This window comes from Myxocyprinus asiaticus, chromosome 31, assembly GCF_019703515.2.
Source record: "Myxocyprinus asiaticus isolate MX2 ecotype Aquarium Trade chromosome 31, UBuf_Myxa_2, whole genome shotgun sequence".
NCBI classification, from domain to species: Eukaryota; Metazoa; Chordata; class Actinopteri; order Cypriniformes; family Catostomidae; genus Myxocyprinus; species Myxocyprinus asiaticus.
This window is the reverse complement of record NC_059374.1, coordinates 43068113-43088509: the sequence shown is the minus strand read 5'-3', so window position 1 is coordinate 43088509 and position 20397 is coordinate 43068113. Positions and strand designations below refer to the sequence as shown.

Here is a 20397-nt window from a genome sequence, read left to right as displayed (position 1 = left end):
CTGTCTGTCTGTCTGTCTTTCTATCTATCTATCGTCTGTATGTCTGTCTATCTATCTGTCTGTCTGTCTCATTCTAACTATCTGTCTGTCTACCTCTCTGTCTAGTCTGTCTCGTTCTGTCTCTCTCTGTCTATCTATCTGTCTATCTCGTTCTGTCTGTCTGTCTGTCTCATTCTATCTATCTATCTATCTATCTGTCTGTCTGCCTGTCAGAAAAGTGTCCATAAAACCATGAAGGTGACTCAGAAAACACTCTGTGGATTTTATGCAGGGAAGCACGGATGGACAGGCAGACAGTCAGACAGATAGATGAATAGAATGAGTATGTCTGTCTGTCTGTCTGTCCATCCGTGCTTCCCTGCATAAAATCAACAGAGTGTTTTCTGAGTCACCTTCATGATTTTACGGACACTTAGATCAAGTTGAGTTGCCCATAAACAAATCAAGACCGCCTGATGAGAGCCATAAAATTACCTGAAAAATACCCTCTAGTGTACTGTACGTAGAGCACTTCAGGGGTAAATATACCCCAAATCCCTCAGGTGTCTGGCCCACACCAGGCCACGGCTCCAGAACACCACTCACGGTGTGACCTCACTTAAACTCAATAGGAGTCTGTGTGTGTGTGTAACCTCTAAGCGGCGTTTGTCTTTTACCTTTCACAATGAACCGTTTTTATGAACTTCCTTCCTGTCCTTGTCCTGATAACTGTAGTGAAACGAATATTCTGTCCCTGTCTATCCATATCACAGTATTATTTATAAAACATTGTACTTCTCAGGTCAAAGCTGATGTCATTTTCCTCCACAGCTCCTATTAGCCACTCTTATAGAAGGGACAGTGAGATATACTGTAGGACAGAAAATGAGGAGGGGGGAACGGGTTCAGGCAATGTTGCAAACCAGATTCGACTTGTATTGTCCACATGAGCACCAAGGCTCTGTGTGTCAGAGCAAGTGCACAAATGATGCTTTTTAATGTTTTTGAAATAAAATAGCCAACTCTTTTGTCTTGCTAAGATTAATTTCATAGGTAATATTTTATGTATCCTATATACACACAATTCATTAATAACTTTTTGCATAATTTAGTCAAATTGCAGCTTGATTTGAAATGACACCCAATTCTGCTCACAAGCGATATTTCTCTTGATTTTTCTTTGTTTTGTCTCATATTTCATCTCAAGCATGCTCTTCACTGACACTTCTGTCCACTTGGTTAACAAGTTTCACTAACTTCTGAAATGTTTCGTAATTTTTCACAAAATGATAGAAATAATTTTCACACAATAAATATTGAAATGTTTCATGTTTATTTCACTCTTTGTTCAGATTATTATAGTTTTAAACATGTAATAATTTGTATTTTTATAATGCATTTTCATAGTTTAATACTAAATGTCTGAAACAAAACAACTAACAAATCAATACTTAAAAGACATTTGAAAAGTACCAACAATAAAAGATGAAGGTCTGGTAAAAAGTATCTAACTCAGTTTTAATGTGACGTTATAACAAAAAGTTTTAATAAAAATCAACCCCTGGGACATGAAATTGCCCGAAGTTGAAGAATCACCTGTATATTGAACGGTTTTAAGTTGTGTACATATGCTTGAGGTTAATTTTACATATGCTTAAGGTTAAGGTTAATAGAAGTACATTAGCTTAAAGAGGGCTTAAGAGCTCATAGACATGAATGAAAAGCAGCAAAACTCTTTAAAAAATTGGATTTCAAGGGGTCTTAATTATTAAACCAGTTAATTCTTTACAGATAAATGTGGCAGCAAACAAAAGACATGATTAAACTCGATCAGCACGTTATCTCTCCTGTCGCAGTGAGCATGCCAAGCCTTAACCGGTCCGTTTATTGGCAATTAACGGGACAGATCTCGACGGCTCGTGCTTACTGTGTGCGGCCCCAGAAGTAATGGCGTGTGCGGGTTTTGAATGGCCCGGTATCCTGATATGTCATTAATAATTACAGCACAAGTTTAATAAACGTGGTGGTGAAAATAAATCTGAGGTAGTTTGTTTGGGACTCTTGAAGCGGAATGACATTGGATTTAGTTTTTTCCGTTCTCATTTCTTGTACGGACATGCGAGAAGACCTGGAAATGCATTATCAGGCAGAGAAATGCTCAACTGCAGTCCAGCTCAAAGATCACATGATGTATAAATGATTAAATGTATATGCGGTCATAGCAATAACCCTAAAACACATATATGGGTGTCCAGTTATTTGGCTATTGGCTTGCTTTTCACCTGAAGTGGTCTTTTCTTCTGACATTCCAAGAATTTCTTAATTAAGGTGTTTTTGATTATGTGAACTAATTGCTTTTACATTTAGTGTTTCATAACAAGAGGGAGTTTGCATTAATACCCCTAGTTTCCATAAGTGGGTAGAAAAAAATTCTACAGTATATATGTAAATACATATAGACAATGTGAAAATTAATGTTCATGTTTGGATAAAAAAATGTTTTATTTAATATTATAAAGCCAATTATAATTTCTATAGACTAACCCAAACCTGACAGCTTTTTTTGTTGTTGCATTTCTTTAATAAAATAAATAAATAAATATATTGTACTTATGACTAGTTTTCCCAAATGAGAATGTCCCCAAATTTAGTTTTTTACAGATTCAGACAAATTCTGGTGACAGTTTAGTCCTCAAACTTTGTGTACATATAAGCAGCTACGTATGCAAACACACCTAACATTAAAATATATTTAATGTTATCATTTCTGGCACATTCTAGGGTGGTTAATTTATTTAACGTATGTGTTCTAAAGGTTAAATAGCTGCACTTGTCATTCACATGCTGTAAACTATGACAGGGATGAAGACGCAGTGTGTTTCACGCATACAGTTACTGTGTTTACATGCTGCATGACTGCCTCACCCCGTCTCACATACAATGAACCAAAACTGTCCTACTGTAACCCGATCTGTGATAGAGGAGAGGATATACAGAGTGATAAACGGCCACTGAAGCAGTTGTAATGCAGCTGCCACATTCAGTGTCTCCAAAGCGAGAAACCTTCCGTAATCTGGTGCGATTATCCTGAGAACAAGCACTGCAATCGGCTCACACACACCACAGACCAGCAGGCATGCACTCGCAAGCACTCTGAAAAAAAAAAGCCTGCAGTTTCTGCACTCTACATCAGAAGTGTGTGTGGGCTGCAGTCCGCAGGATCAGGTTTCCCATATACACTCTGTTCTCGCCTGTTTTTCATGATCTGAGAAGGAAACAGAGGGTGAGATTCTCACCTACTGCCATTCTGGAGGCGACACAGCCTATGCTCCTTGTAATTACATGGTAAATTATGAACCATTAACTAATTTAATCTGTATATATGTTGTGAGATCAGGGAAGAGCTTGAGTAGCCTTCCCTCTCCTTCATGCTCTCGTTTCACAACTCAAGTCCTGCGCTGTTGTGGGGTGGTAGAAAAACCCTATCACTGTTCTGCCAAACATAAGCAGATTAAACTGCTGTTCTCTCCAGCATACACTGCCTGGCCAACAAAAAAAAAAAAAAAAAACAAAAAAAAAAAAAGAGTTGCATACTCTAATATTTCAATGGACCGCCTTTAGCTTTGATTACAGTGTGCGTTCGTCATGGCATTGTTTCGACAACCTTATGCAATGTCACAACATTTATTTCCATCCAGACTTGCATTCATTGTTGGCTGAGATCTTGTATTGATGACGGGAGAGTCGAACCCATAAAGTCTTCTCCAGCACATCCCAAAGACTTTCAATGGGGTCAGAACTCTGTGGTGGCCAATTCATGTGTGAAAATGATTCCTCATGCTCCCTGAACCACTCTTTCACAATTTGAGCCTGATTAATCTTGGCATTGTCATGCTGGAATATGCCCATGCCGTCAGGGAAGAAAAAAATCCATTGATGGGATAACCTGGTCATTCAGTACCTTCAGGTAGTCAGCTGACTTCATTTTATTGCCACATAACTTTGCTGAGCCTAGACCTGACCAACTGAAGCAGCCCCAGATCATAACACTGCCTCCAGAGGCCTGTACAGTGGGCATTATGCATGACGGGTGCATCATGTGCTTCCCTTCTTACCCTGACATGCACATCGCTTTGGGATAGGGTAAATCTGGACTCATCAGACCACATGACCTTTATCCATCACTCCACAGTCCAATATTTATGCTCCCTAGCAAAATGTTTTTTCCAATTAGCCTCACTAACAAGTGGCTTTCTTGTGGGTACACAGTTGTTTAGTCCCAATCCTGTAAGTTCTCGTCTCATTGTGTGTGTGGAAATGCTCTTAATGCTCCGTGAGTTCTACTGTCGATTTTTTACGATGTGACTTCTAGTGTTTTAGTGATCTCCGATCACGATCATTCAAGATTTTTTTACGACCATATTTCTTCCGTGAAATTGACGGTTCACCACTATCCTTCCAGGTTTTAATAATGCGTTGGACAGTTCTTAACCCAATTCCAGTGATTTCAGCAATCTCCTTAGTTGTTTTCTTTGCTTGATGCAGGCCAATAATTTGCCCCTTCTGAAACACAGTAACATCTTTTCTACGACCACGGGATACATCTTCTGACATGGTTGTTTAAGAAATGAGAAGCTACACATTGCATCAGTTAGGGTTAATAGAACTGTTGCCAGCTGAAACATATTAATCACTGCAATAATGATCAAATCATTGGCTCTTAAGTATCTGCTTATTTAAATCCAAATGGTGACTTTTTTTTTTTTTGGCCAGGCAGTGTATGTGGACTAAACTGCTGTTCTCCCCAACATATATGAACTAAACTGCTGTTTTCCCCCACATATATGAACTAAACTGCTGTTTTCCCCCACATATATAAACTAAACTGCTCATCTCTCCAAAATATATGGACTAAACTGCTCATCTCTCCAACATTTGTGGACTAAACTGTGTTTTCCCCCACATATATGAACTAAACTGCTGTTTTTCCCCACATATATGAACTAAACTGCTCATCTCTCCAACATATATGGACTAAACTGCTTATCTCTCCAACATATATGGACTAAACTGCTCATCTCTCCAACAAATATAGATTAAACTGTTGTTTTTACTGAAATATATGGATTAAACTGCTGTTTTCACCAAAATATATGGACTAAACTGCTGTTTTCCCCAACATATATGGACTAAACTGCTGTTTTTCCCAACATATATGGACTACACTTCTCACCTCTCCAACATATGTGGACTAAACTGCTGTTTTCCCCAACAAATATAGATTAAACTGTTGTTTTTACTGAAATATATGGACTAAACTGCTGTTTTCCCAACAAATATAGATTAAACTGTTGTTTTTACCGAAATATATGGACTAAACTGCTATTCTTCCTGACATATATGGACTTAACTGCTCATCTCTCCAACATATGTGGACTAAACTGCTGTTCTCCCCAACATATATGGACTAAACTGCTGTTCTCCCCAACATATATGGACTAAACTGCTCATCTCTCCAACATATATGGACTAAACTGCTGTTCTCCCCAACAAATATAGATTAAACTGTTGTTTTTACCGACATATGTGGACTAAACTGCTGTTTTCCCAAACAAATATAGATTAAACTGATGTTTTTACCGAAATATATAGACTAAACTGCTGTTTTCACCAAAATATATGGACTAAACTGCTGTTTGCCCCAACATATATGGACTAAACTGCTCATCTCTCCAACATATGTGGACTAAACTACTGTTTTCCCCAACAAATATAGATTAAACTGTGGTTTTTACTGAAATATATGGACTAAACTGCTATTCTTCCTGACATATATGGACTTAACTGCTCATCTCTCCAACATATGTGGACTAAACTGCTGTTCTCCCCAACATATATGGACTAAACTGCTGTTCTCCCCAACATATATGGACTAAACTGCTCATCTCCAACATATGTGGACTAAACTACTGTTTTCCCTAACAACTATAGATTAAACTGTTGTTTTTACCTAAATATATGGACTAAACTGCTGTTTTCCAAGACATATATGGACTAAACTGCTGTTTTCCCCAACAAATATAGATTAAACTGTTATTTTTACCAAAATATATGGACTAAACTGTTGTTTTTACCTAAATATATGGACTAAACTGCTGTTCTCCCCAACAAATATAGATTAAACTGTTGTTTTTACCTAAATATATGGATTAAACTGCTGTTCTCCCCAACAAATATAGATTAAACTGTTGTTTTTACCTAAATATATGGACTAAACTGCTGTTTTCACCAAAATATATGGAGTAAACTGCTCAATCTCTCCAACATATGTGGACTAAACTACTGTTTTCCCTAACAACTATAGATTAAACTGTTGTTTTTACCTAAATATATGGACTAAACTGCTGTTCTCCCCAACATATATGGACTAAATTGCTGTTCTCCCCAACATATATGGACTAAACTGCTCATCTCTCCAACATATATGGACTAAACTGCTGTTCTCCCCAACAAATATAGATTAAACTGTTGTTTTTACCTAAATATATGGATTAAACTGCTGTTCTCCCCAACAAATATAGATTAAACTGTTGTTTTTACCTAAATATATGGATTAAACTGCTGTTCTCCCCAACAAATATAGATTAAACTGTTGTTTTTACCTAAATATATGGACTAAACTGCTGTTCTCCCCAACAAATATAGATTAAACTGTTGTTTTTACCTAAATATATGGATTAAACTGCTGTTCTCCCCAACAAATATAGATTAAACTGTTGTTTTTACCTAAATATATGGACTAAACTGCTGTTCTCCCCAAAAAATATAGATTAAACTGTTGTTTTTACCTAAATATATGGATTAAACTGCTGTTCTCCCCAACAAATATAGATTAAACTGTTGTTTTTACCTAAATATATGGACTAAACTGCTGTTTTCACCTAAATATATGGACTAAACTGCTCAATCTCTCCAACATATGTGGACTAAACTACTGTTTTCCCTAACAACTATAGATTAAACTGTTGTTTTTACCTAAATATATGGACTAAACTGCTGTTTTCCAAGACATATATGGACCAAACTGCTGTTTTCCCCAACAAATATAGATTAAACTGTTTTTACCAAAATATATGGACTAAACTGCTGTTTTAACCAAAATATATGGACTAAACTGCTGTTTTCCCCAACATATATGGACTAAACTGTTGTTTTTACCTAAATATGTGGACTAAACCGCTGTTTTCCCTTACAAATATAGATTAAACTGTTGTTTTTACCTAAATATATGGACTAAACTGCTGTTCTCCCCAACATATATGGACTAAATTGCTGTTCTCCCCAACATATATGGACTAATCTGCTGTTTTCCCCAACATATATGGACTAAACTGCTGTTTTCCCCAACATATGTGGACTAAACCGCTGTTTTCCCTAACAAATATAGATTAAACTGTTGTTTTTACCTAAATATATGGACTAAACTGCTGTTCTCCCCAACATATATGGACTAAACTGCTGTTTTCCCCAACATATATGAACTAAACTGCTGTTCTGCCAGACATGTGTGAACCAAACATTCAGATTCATTCTTCAAAGTCTTCAGATTTATATACAGACTTTAACTGCTCTTCTCCAAAACATGCTTACTAAAGGACTGCTCTCCTAACTGACATAAATATTCTCCAAATATACAGACTACATTTCTGTTCTCCAAAACATATGCACACTAAACTTCTATTCCCCCAAACAGATTCAGCTGTTGTTCTCACAAACATTTGCACACTAAACTGCTGTTCTGCACAAAGCTCGCATTATATTAATATGTTTGAAGGTTTGCTGAAGCGCATTATTTTTAAAGCTCACCTCAGGGTGAAGCGGAGTGGGATGGACGCGAGAGTTTCAGCACTGCGGCGGCTGGACAGCTCCTCTGCTTGAGCTCGCGTGCATTGGCGTTACTTGCTGGTCGATTGGTTCCGTTCACACGCCCGTGAAAAAACACACTGGTAAGAGCTCTCCGTGGGAGAACAGCCCTGCTCTTCAGCGCGTGAACCGGGAGAGTCAGACCTGAAATCCACACGCAGAAACGAGCTTTATAAACGAGCCACCGGATGCACAGCGAGCTCTGATTGGACAGATCTTGTGACCCCGCCCACAACACTTTAGGATGAGGTGTGTGTGTGAATGTTTACAACATATTCATACTTGGAGGACAAAACCGTTGAAAAAAATGTCCCCTAACTTCACTCAATTTTAGGGGACACGAAGTTAATAGTAATAAAAAAATAAAATAAAAGACGAATAATAATAAAAAATTAAAAATACACTTTTTTATTTAGGGGTTTGGTTTACGGTTAACCTGTGTTAATTATAATTATCTTAATTTAAGAACAATAAAAGTCGATGAAAGTTACTCAGATAGGCAAATAAATGTGTGTGTGTGTGTGTGTGTGTGTGTGTGTGTCAAATTTTGTTCTTAAGTTTAACCTCAATATATAATTTTCACACACACACACACACACATTCACAGACACACACACACACACACACACACATTCACAGACACACATACACACACACACACATATATACACCCATTGGTTTGGGGGGGGGTAGAGGAGGTTGACCTTGGTGCTCCCCACCTAGGTCATCCTCCTCTACCACCCCTACCCCCCAAAACCATATCGCACTCATTTGGTTACATTTATTCAAATGGAGTTCGTGTCTGACATCTTCAGACAGTTTTAGGTCACTTTTTTGTGATCTTGCCACCTCTTTTGTGCAGGCATTTTCCATACACAACACTAAAGTTGGTACAATAGGTACCAACATAAATGCAACAATGCCTACAACTGTTCCAGCTCAATAGTGAGTGAAAACATGTAGCCAATCTCTGAATGAATCAATTAATGTAAATATTGTATTCAGTGTTCAGTGTAAGTGATAGCTAATAAAACGAAGAAAAAAAAAATGGTTTGCATTTCTCAATGAGTGTGTTATTTCCCCATAAACCACGAACTGAAATAGGCAATCTATGGCTAACAAGGAACCACGTTAAACCACCTTTCATTACTAAACGTCATTTTAAAATGACTGTGATGGACAGGATTCACACTGAAATAAGATTATAAGCCACTGTTCCACTGTGCGATGTAGTGACACTAGGGGTCACTCTTGGGAGCCCGAGACACCTCTGGTCTTTGATAAAAGGCCAATGAAAATTGGCGAGTGGTATTTGCCCGCCACTCCCCCGGACATACGGGTATAAAAGGAGCTGGTATGCAACCACTCATTCAGATTTTCTCTTCGGAGCCGAATGGTCATGCTCATCGAGTTGAATATCACTGTTCATTCACCTCTGCTGGATCTGACGGCGCATTTCAGCGGCTTCTCCCTCCTCTACACTGGTGCACTGCAGAGAACGCCCCTGGGCGCTTTGGCAGAAAAACTAGAAAGTATATTTTCTGAAAGAGCATTTTTCCCCTCTAAAAGAGTATATTTCTCTAAAAGAGTGCACACACAGAACGTCTTTTTAAAGACGCGTCTTTCTAAAGATGCCTTTCCAATTGTGTGTTATTCCTGGTTGCGGTCGTTTTCTCTCAACTTCGGATGGTCATGATCGCTGTCTTTTGTGTCTGGGCGCGACCCACACGGAGGTAGCGTTTGTGAATGGTTCATGTTCTCACTGCGAGAACATGACCATGGCAATGTTGCGGTCGCGGCTTGCTTTCGTAAGAAAGCAAGCCACCCCAGCGGCTCCCCGTCTCAGTCCTTCTACCTACGAGTATGAGGCCAGCGCGGCTAGCACTGGGGGTGACCAATGGGATTGTCTCCGCCGGGTATCCCCCCGTGGACCTCCTATTCCCCAGCACACTCATCTGCCCCAATCGGGCTTCCGGATGAGTTTGCCGGCTCGTCACATCTGGCTTCTTGTTCGGAGCTCACGAAGATGATGAGCTCTCGAGCGCAGCATCGGAGAGCAGGCTTGTCCAGTCAGACGCAGAAGCCTCTGCTGGGCTTCCCCCTTCGGAGACGATCGCCCAGTCACAGGCCGATGCTGAAATGACGGACATGCTTTCACGGGCGGCCGCGAGCGTCGGGCTAGAGTGGAACCCTCCGCTCTCCCCTGAACCCTCGCGGCTTGATGATTGGTTTCTGGGCTTGCGGCGCCGCTCAAAACAGCCGCGCCCCGCTCCAGTGCCATTATTCCTGGAAGTTCATGAGGAGCTGACGAAGTAGTGGGAGGCACCTTTCACTGCCCGGCCCCGACTCCGCAGTTCCCCCGCTCTCACTACCCTCGATGGCGGGGCGGCCAAGGGCTAAACGGCGATTCCCCCGGTGGATAAGGCGCTCGTGGTGCACTTATGCCCGCAGAGCGCCGCCACCTGGCGTGGACGCCCAAAGCTCCTGTCCAAGCCCTGTAGGCTCACGTCATACCTGACGGCTAAAGCCTACAGTGCTGCTGGACGAGCCGCCTCTGCCTTGCACGCCATGGCTCTCCTGCAGGTCCACCAAGCCAAGGCGCTGAAAGAACTGCACGAGGGTAGTTCCCCCCCAGATTTGATGCAGGAACTGCGCTCGGCGACTGACCTTGCCCTCCGGGTGACGAAGGTCACTGCACGGTCTCTCGGGCAGACGATGGCCACACTAGTGGTCCAGGAGCGCCACCTGTGGCTCAACCTGGTCGAGATGGGCGAGGCCGACAAGACACGGTTCCTTGCTGCCCCCATTTCCCAGGCGGGCCTATTCGGTGACACCGTTGAGGACTTTGCCCAGCAGTTCTCGACGGTGAAGCAACAGACGGAGGCAATCCGGCACATCCTGCCCCGGCACGGCTCAAGATCCCCCACCCTGTCTGCTCGTCGCCAAGGGTGTCCCCCTGCGGTGACTGCCACCCCTTCGGCCCGGCCCTGGTGTGGAGCCCACCGCAGGAAGCCGACGCCACCCGTCTCCCAGCCAGCGCCGAAGAACCCACAGAGGTCCTCGAAGCGCCCCTGAGACGGGCAACCCAGGGACGAAGGAACCCACTCACGTGGAGCTGGTAGGAAGACCACTCCATCCCCTGGTGGAGGGCCGGGTGGAAAATCTTTTGTTGCCTTTTTGTTTGATTTCGCCGCACGCCCAAGTGGCACCGGTGCCCTTTCCGCCCCTGAGCGCCCAGCTGTGGCACACAGCCACCCCCGATGTGGCAGCCTCCATGGGTTATGAGGACAGGCCTCTTCGTCCCCCATCCCAGGCTGTTCCGGGGGTGGTCACAAGGAGCCAGGTAAGTGCTTCGATGTCCCTAGACTCAGCATGGCTAAGATATGCTGTGGCACCTCGCACTCCGCCCCACCTGCCGGTACGTCCGACGACGTTGTCCCCTTGGTCCCTCTTGTGCAGAATTTGGACGTGTGGCTTGCACTTTCCAATCCGTCGCGGTGGCTGGTCCGGACCGTCCGACTCGGCTACGCAATTCAGTTCGCCAGGCGCCCGCCCAGGTTCAGCGGTATTCACTTCACCTTGGTCAAGGGCGAAAATGCTGCCACCCTGCGTGCGGAGATCGCTACCCTCCTACGGAAGGACGTGATAGAACCTGTCCCTCCAGCCGAGATGAAGAAAGGATTTTACAGCCCCTACTTCATCGTACCGAAAAAAGGCGGTGGGTTGCGGCCAATCTTGGACCTGCAAGTTCTGAACCGGGCTTTACACAGACTCCCGTTCAAGATGCTGACGCAAAGACGCATTCTAGCAAGCGTCCGGCATCAAGATTGGTTCACGGCGGTAGACCTGAAGGATGCGTACTCTAAAAGAGTATATTTCTCTAAAAGAGCGCACACACAGAACGTCTTTTTAAAGACGCGTCTTTCTAAAGATGCCTTTACAATTGTGTGTTATTCCTGGTTGCGGTCGTTTTCTCTCAACTTCGGATGGTCATGATCGCTGTCTTTTGTGTCTGGGCGCGACCCACACGGAGGTAGCGTTTGTGAATGGTTCATGTTCTCACTGTGAGAACATGACCATGGCAATGTTGCGGTCGCGGCTTGCTTTCGTAAGAAAGCAAGCCACCCCAGCGGCTCCCCGTCTCAGTCCTTCTACCTACGAGTATGAGGCCAGCGCGGCTAGCACTGGGGGTGACCAATGGGATTGTCTCCGCCGGGTATCCCCCCGTACTTTCACGTCTCGATCCTTCCTCGACACAGACCCTTCCTGCAGTTCGCGTTCGAGGGTCAGGCGTATCAGTACAGAGTCCTCCCTTTTGGCCTGTCCCTGTCTCCTCGTGTCTTTACGAAGATCGCAGAGGCTGCCCTTGCCCCGTTAAGGGAGGTGGGCATTCGCATTCTCAACTATCTCGACGACTGGCTAATCCTAGCTCACTCTCGAGACGTGTTATGTGCACACAGGGACCTGGTGCTCTCACACCTCAGTCGACTAGGGCTTCGGGTCAACTGGGAAAAGAGCAAGCTCCTCCCGGTTCAGAGCATCTCTTTTCTCGGTTTGGAGTTGGACTCAGTCTCCTTGACAGCGCGCCTTACAAACAAGCACGCCCAGTCGGTGCTGGCCTCAGTATATTAGATTATGAAAAAAACTGACTGACTGTTCCACAGCGATCAGACATACGTAGTTGGCAAACGTTAACTGCACTGAAGTTAATTCAATTAATTTGTTTTTATTATCATAACACTGTGTTTTCTGGGACGTTGCCTATAGTGGAACATGTGACTCGAGTGGACTGACAAAATGTACACATGTGAATAAAGATTTCTTTTTTAAATGCAATAATCATTTTAATGTAATTATTGAAGGTACAAATATGTTTTTGGAATTTCAGATATTCCATTCAAAATCCGCTTGGCTCAAAAATCTAAGGGGGCACGTGCCCCCTCAGCCTGAATGGGCATGATGCCTCTGCACACACACACACACACACTGAAAGCAACATAGGGGTCTGTTATAGACACAATGGTTTTCATACTAAAATAATGACATTTATTATAGCCTATAGCCCTAACTTTAACCCTCACACAAACCAGATTACATGATTAGATTAGAGTTATAATATAACATAATTTGGTTGATTTAGGAACATTTCAGAAAAAAAGGGGACCATTTTAAATGTTTTCAAGTGTCAGTTTTTGTCCTGTTTAACTATATTTGAGTGAACATTTTTTTTTTAAATATTGCCCTCACAAGTATAGCAAAACCTTTAAACACACACACACACACACGGAGGAAGAGAGAGAAATAATCCTTTCCCATTATGCAGCATCTTCATCTCAAGTGTGAGCTGTTGCTCGGGTCTCTCGGATGATCAGACAGATGCACAGGTTTGTTTACCCCCATATAAAAGCGAATGTTTATCTCTTCTCTTTGATACTGATGCTCATCCGGCCTCTGTGGGATTAAACCTCATCTCTATATTTACCCCTCCAAAAAGTGCAAAAGCATCTTGTACAAGAAACATGTTGATGCTGTAAGAGCACATGTCCTTCATCATTTAGTTCAGATTAAAAACAATGTTTATCTACAATGAACACTGATACAGTCAAGCCGCACCTGCATTGTGTGGGTACAATGAGACTTCAAGGTCCGTTTTCAGGAACACTGGCCTGTTGGCCACACGCACGCACGCACGCACACTCGCACACACACTCGCACACACGCGCGTATGCAAAATAAATGTTTACTATAGAAAGTGTGAAATTGCAAAATGTTTACTCTGATTCTTCTGTTTTATACTCTAATTGAATTTTCAGAATTTTGCAGTTCATTTCTGTTTCTTGATGTTTATTTTCTTGACATTAATATGCATTTACTTTGAATTATTAAAATTGTATCTTTAAAATAAATTATCGGTAGAAAAATGCTCATTCTGTGTCTTCTCTTTGTAACTCCATGGTCAGGTTTGATTGCAAATGCAATAATATTAACAGCAAAAACTGACACTTCAAATCTATTTTAATATGCTAAAGTTTGGCAAATAATAGTTTGATAATGTCTAAATATATATTTAAATGCATATCTTGTGATAAAATTAGGTTTCATCAAGTCATCAGACTACACAGTACGTGTCTACACTTATCTACTTTCTGTTACTGGCATGACATGATTTTCAAGTCATGTTATTCATATTTTGTTCACCAGATGGCAGAAATGTGCCTCCAGTTTGTCACATTCTCATATTTTCAATACAAGTGCAGGTTTTTAAAAATTAGCTTATTTGTATTTGCAAATAAATGGTAAATTTGAGATATTTACAAAAAATAAGATAAAAATAACAAAATCCCAAAAAAATGCAGAATTTCATTGTTCTTACTTCAGGGAAGAAGAAATGGTATTATCATCATCATAAAAAAAGAGTTAAACATCTGACCCTTCCGGTCAAAAACGACCGCGAATATCAGGAGGGAGGAGCCATTTTTCAATACCATAGGAGGGTCAAGCTTTTAAGATTTTTGAACCTGGTAGCTGGTATATTGCTGTTCCAAGGTCTTTTCAGGCTCTAACCAGCTTGACCAACGTGGTCTACCAAGTCGACCTCAGTACCACCGTCCAGCTGATCAACCATCTAGACCATCTAGACCATCAAAAACCATGTAAAACTATCTTAACCACTTTTATCTGGATTTCCCAGTAGGGTAATTGAAAAGTCCAGCAAAACCAGGCCTGTTTTTCATTTGTCCTTGTGTTTTTGGAAAAGAGGGAAGAAGTTTTATTTTTAAATAAATGTAATTTTGCCAAGTAATATGGTTCAACTGTCTAAACGTAGGTTGTTAATGGTCTGCATACAGAATGTCCACATATACAATGTCCACCCTAAAAAGACAGATAACACGAAAAGTTAAAGAACAACCCAAAACAGAGAGTTTTTAAGGACATCAGCAGAGGACAGGATGTGTATCAGGGGAAATTTGGCTAGTGGACCAACATATACTGTATGTGAGAACTGAAGACGTGACCAGAGGCAGAGGGAAAGTACGTCAGGTGGTTTCTCAGTTACTAACACACACTCATGTGTCCGTGGACGGTAACAGAACAAACGTACATGTGTAATGAACGCTCAGATGTTTGCTCTGTGTCATATCAGATCTCCTGTTGCAGGTACTGAATGAGAAAAGATTGTTTCAGATAGAAAACACAAAAACTGAACAAACAGAAAAAAGGGTGACGTGAGTGTCACATAAGAGTTTTACTGTACGCAGAAAAAAACAGAGCAAAGATCTGCTGCAGAAACACTGCACACCAGAAATGAAAGAGTCGACAGAAAAGACTCATACTAAACTTTTCAGTGATTATATATTTTTTATTCTATTTGATGCTTCTGCATCTTCTCCCTCAGCTCTTTCTGTGACTCTAGTCTGCACTCTTCAAGCAAGTATAGCTGCAGCCTGGAGATCTCCAAAAGAGGGTGGGGTAACTCCAGAAGGGGGTTGGGCCAACTCCAAAAGGGAGTGACACTTCAACACATGGTCAAGGGCTCTGTACATCTTTGCTGGCAGTTTGGAGCCACGTCAGTGTATGTAAACAATATTAGGCACAAGGGCACATCTTATTTTTTGATTTGATTATCATGACCTGTACTGTACGGTGCTATTATCACCCATTTGCCTTTTTTGGCTTCTGTTAACCCCCTGAGACCCACGTGTGATTGCTGTGTGTATTTTCCATTCCCCTTTTTGAGTTGTAACTAGTAGCCCCTAAGCAACATGCAAAAAAATAACTAAAAATAAAATACATTTTAGACCAAATAGTTTTTCTTAAAACTGACATATGTGGACAGCGGGACTAAGTTGTGAAAATATAGAAAGTCAGATTTTTTTTTTTGTCATCAAATTGTTTATGTGTCCAGGAGTGCTGATTATTCATATTTAGTGAATGACATCCTCCAGTGTGCTGTCTGTCTGCACTGGTCTCAGAACAGTTTGAAATGCACCTTATTTTCATCATAACTCCATATAAAGCATCTGACAGCTTTTGGATGAACCCATTGATTCTCAGTGATAATACACAGTAAATATAGGATATTTTAAATGAAAATGAGCCTATAGTCCACATACGTGGTCATTGTGTTTAAAAGTGTGCCGTTTCGCAAAAAAATCGATTACATTTTTAAAATGTCATATCGTATGAAACTAGAGACTCTAATCTTTTGACTCAAACAGGTTTCAATGTAAAAACTTACCAGATGTAGTTTTTGTTGGTGTTTCTCCCAAAGACAAACTCCGCTGTGATCAGCGCCATGTTGTTTTGTCACATGACTCCATACATCGAATGTTTAACCCTTTACTGACAGCACAGAGTCTCCTGAACTGAGATCAGTCGGTTTAAATGAAATGAAATGAAATTATAGCGAATCAAAATGTAATGTCCACACATGTGGACGGGGGGGTCTCAGGAAGTTAAAGAGCCTTTTTCATAGACAGGGCGCTGTCTCTAAGGGGGGTAGTTTTAGGTTTAATGTCGTTTATTCGCCTACGGTGCATGGGGACCATCTGAAAGTCCACACACTATGCTAAATAATCGGTGATCGAAATGTGGCGGAAGTGAGGGGAATCAGATCCATACAGATCTATTTTATAAACTTCATTTGAACAATCATTTTAATTAGATTAAAAATAAAATATAAGCATAATTAAAATAAAATATATGTAGGCCTATATTTATAATCAATATTTCTCTTTGTCCACCAGCTAAGCAACTGCCATTGAGATGAATGGAAATGCTAATTATGCTAATTATAGTCCTCTTTGGTTCTGCCCGTTCAACACTTCCTGTTTCAACCTCTGGAAAGCCATCAGGATTAGTCTATTTCTGTGGAAAGCAGCGCATCATCTGCTACTCGACTGCAGTCGCATGACAGCTTGCATGTTTCTGTCCACCTGTCGACAGGTGTAACGAATGCATGCAAATGTGCCTTTTAGTCATCGTAACACGCTTAAAGAAGAAAGACACACACAGGTTTGATGAGAATATAGCAGATGTTCACACGGTTACATTAATGACTCACGTGCAGCTAAAAATAACCAGTCTTTGGGTTTGATTTATTATTTATGAGTGTAAGTGTGATAATGACATCAAATCTGCTCCAACCCAACCTCTCTCTCTAATTAGCCACGCTGATGAGCCACGCACAAGATCAAACAGGAAGTGTAGGCAGCGACAAATGGCTGTCCGTTCTACTCTGGTCTCACGTCAACCTGACAGACATCATTATGCATGAAATATTTACATAAATAAGAATACAAATTGAGTTTAAAGTCAACATGATATCAAAATCGTAATAAATGGCACTGGTTTAATTGTGCACGATCCATCAGTGCACTTCATTATACTGTATAAAATATTAAAGCCCACTTTTCATGATCCAGTCAAATCCTGATGAATGAAAAACAAGTCCCGTTCAACATTACTTTCACTCGGAAATACATCACATTAAAAAAGATCCCATGAAATGGCTTGACAATGGGTTTCCTATTGAAACAAAAGACACAAAAGTGCCCCTAGTGCAAGAGGAGTCATCGATATTTTTGGTCTGTTTTCCTGAAAGGTAAATTACTAAATGTAAACAACCATGTGTAATGACGGAGTTTCTTTCTTGTGTCCACATTGCGTATATCAGGATGCTTGTTGTTTTCGATTTTGTGTCCTGGTCCGTTTCCGTACATCAGCGTAGTGAAGGGTAGAAAGTCCAGGCCGATGACCGGAGATTTACCTGAGAAACAACACACACGACAGACAGATGAGACTTATTACAACAAAAGCATCTCACACACACATTTCAGTAACTTATCCAGAATGCTGTTTCCTCTGAATGGGTAGCCGTTGAAGGTTAAAGCGTAGGAGTGGTCAGCCGTGACGATTGTCAGTGTCTCTTCCTCATTGGTCAGCTCCAGCACCCGGGCTACAGCGTTGTCAAAGATGCGCCATGGAGGCCCGACTGCTGTGATGCCCCTGATCAATACGGCCACCTGTGAACAGAATGTGATTGGTTAAAACACAAAACCAGATTTAATAATAATTAATAATTTTCTTTATTTATCACACATTATACATTTGCACATATACAGTGAAATTCCTCTTTTTCACATATTGCAGCTAAGCTGGGGTCAGAGTGCAGGGTCAGCCATGATACAACGCCCCTGGAGCAGACAGGGTCAAGGGCCTTGCTCAAGGGCCCAACAGTGGCATCTTGGTGGTGCTGGGGCTTGAACCCCGACCTTCTGATCAGTAACCCAGAGCCTTAACTGCTGAGCTACCAAAACATTGTTGTCTCTGAAACTTGTTTTTTCTTTGAAATTTTTTTTCCTCTTAAAATAAATAAATAAATATATAATCCCCCCCTCCACCCCCCCATGAAACCATGCTGAGCTTCTGTCCTACAAATTATTTTTTTAAAATAAATAATAATAATAATAATAATAATAATAATAATAATAATAATAATAATAATTCTCTGCAAATGTTTTATTTTTTCCCCCTCTGGCTAAGACTCTTATTTATTTTTATTATTATTTTTTTTCTTCTAAAAAATAATTGTTCTCTGAATTTTTTTTTTCCTCTTATGTTTTGTTTCTCCTCTTGCTAGCTAATAATTAGCATGTGGTACCAACCTCAGACACCACGTCCCACTATCAGTAAGCATGAAATCTTATGCTGACAAGGTCACAAAATGTTTGTGGTGCTTTGTTGATTTAGAAATGTATAGTTAGTCTAATACAATAACAAGAATGTTTTTCAAATATTAATCAAGAATAAAAAAAACAATGTTAGAGAGTCTTCTAATACATGAAATCCCACAATTAAATGAATATAACTCAGGTTACATACGTTTCAGATGGCATTTTTTGTTGCCTCTTGATGAGAAAAAACATTTCAGAGAAAGAAAAAAAAAGATTTTAAAAGGGTAAAAAAATATAATAGAACCAAAATTAATAGAAAAACAACAACAACAACAACATTTTAGCCCCACCCCCACCCCCTCCAAAAGAAATAGCTGAGAATTATTTTTATTTATTTTTTTAGGACAAAGGCTCAGGATGGCTCTAAGACACCTATACATTTTTTCACCAGCTGAAATTGTTTTCTTCGCCTTTCAGTTCATGGCTTCTGTAACTACATACCTGGTGTATTTGATTGGTTGGATGGGTGAACAGGGGATTTGTTCATTTATTCATTCATTTAAGGACTGGTTGGTTGGTTCAGTTATTTATGAATTATTTGATTGATTGATGATGACCTTCCGCCAGCAGGAAGTATCCTTTGGGGGTTTTCTTCAGGATCTGAATGGCTTTCTCATTGGTCTCTGTGATGGCTGGATCCATGCGACTGTCTCTTTCCACATCAAACCTCAAATCACCAGGCTCAAAGAGGGCTAGAGAGACAGACATATAAAGAAAACGTTCACCATCTCTCAAAATTCGATGCATCTTAATTCAAGACCTTTTGACCTCTGTCAGCTGCTTCTGAAGCGTGTTTGTCTGATCTGATGTTGCAGCTTTCTCACCCATCAGATAATCCGCCTTTTCAGGGTCCACTGCGTCAAAGTCTGTTTAATTCCATACGCATCTGGCAACCTGCACCAAACACACTAAAATCACATGATCGGCAAACAGTGTCAATTATTGTTTAATATCAGACGTTTTGGTCTCTCTTTACCTTTTCCTCCTTCAGGTCATTTCTCTGTCCCTGTGAGCTTAGGTCTGTGGGATACTCCAGATCCGGAAACCCTTTAGGGGTCATGTACTTCCGACCTCCACCGATGATCACCTACACACACATCAGCTGTTTGTTCACTCTGTGCAGATGTTATAGCCTAACCTCAGACACACAAACACATTTACTGTGCTGTCCAAATCCTGTGGAACACAAAAGTAGATGTTAGCCTCAGTCAACATTCACTTTCACTGCATCTTTTTTTTCCATACAGTATAGGTGAATTATGAGGTTGTCAGTCCCTAACATTCTGCATAACATCTCCTTTGGAACAACATTCGTTTTTTGGTGAACTATCCCTTTAAGCCTCCTATGGTATTCAAAAGTGACACCTTACTTATGTGTTCGCGGTCATTTTTGACCGGAAGGTTTAGATGTGTAACCCCTTTTTTTTTATTTTGATGAAGATGATAAAGATACCATTTCTTCTTCCCTGAGAACACTACAATTATGCATTTCTTTTTGGATTTTATGCTATTTTGATCTTATCTACATGTACATTTCTAAATTTTACCATTAATTTGCATATACAAATAAGCTAATTTTTGGAAAAAAGTTATAAAATCAGAACCTATGCTTCTATATGTTGAAAGATGAAGAAAATATGAGAATGTGACATAAACTGGAGGCAGATTTCTGCCATCTGGAGAACAAAATATAAATAACATGACTTGAAAATCATGTCATGCCAGTAACAGACAGTAGATGACTGTAGACACATACTGT

At 40.8% G+C, this 20397-nt stretch overlaps 1 protein-coding gene and 1 pseudogene across 1 annotated transcript in view; both read right to left on the bottom strand.

The window, feature by feature from the left end:
* LOC127422618 (protein FAM131A-like) overlaps positions 1 to 8030 on the bottom strand; it is a 25503-nt gene extending 17473 nt beyond the window's left edge. Inside the window, exon 1 of the mRNA XM_051666347.1 lies at positions 7846 to 8030. The gene's annotated coding sequence lies outside the window, so the exon portion shown is untranslated. The remainder of the gene's footprint in view (positions 1 to 7845) is intronic.
* Positions 7847 to 20397, bottom strand: part of LOC127422188 (alkaline phosphatase, germ cell type-like) — a 26570-nt pseudogene continuing 14019 nt past the window's right edge.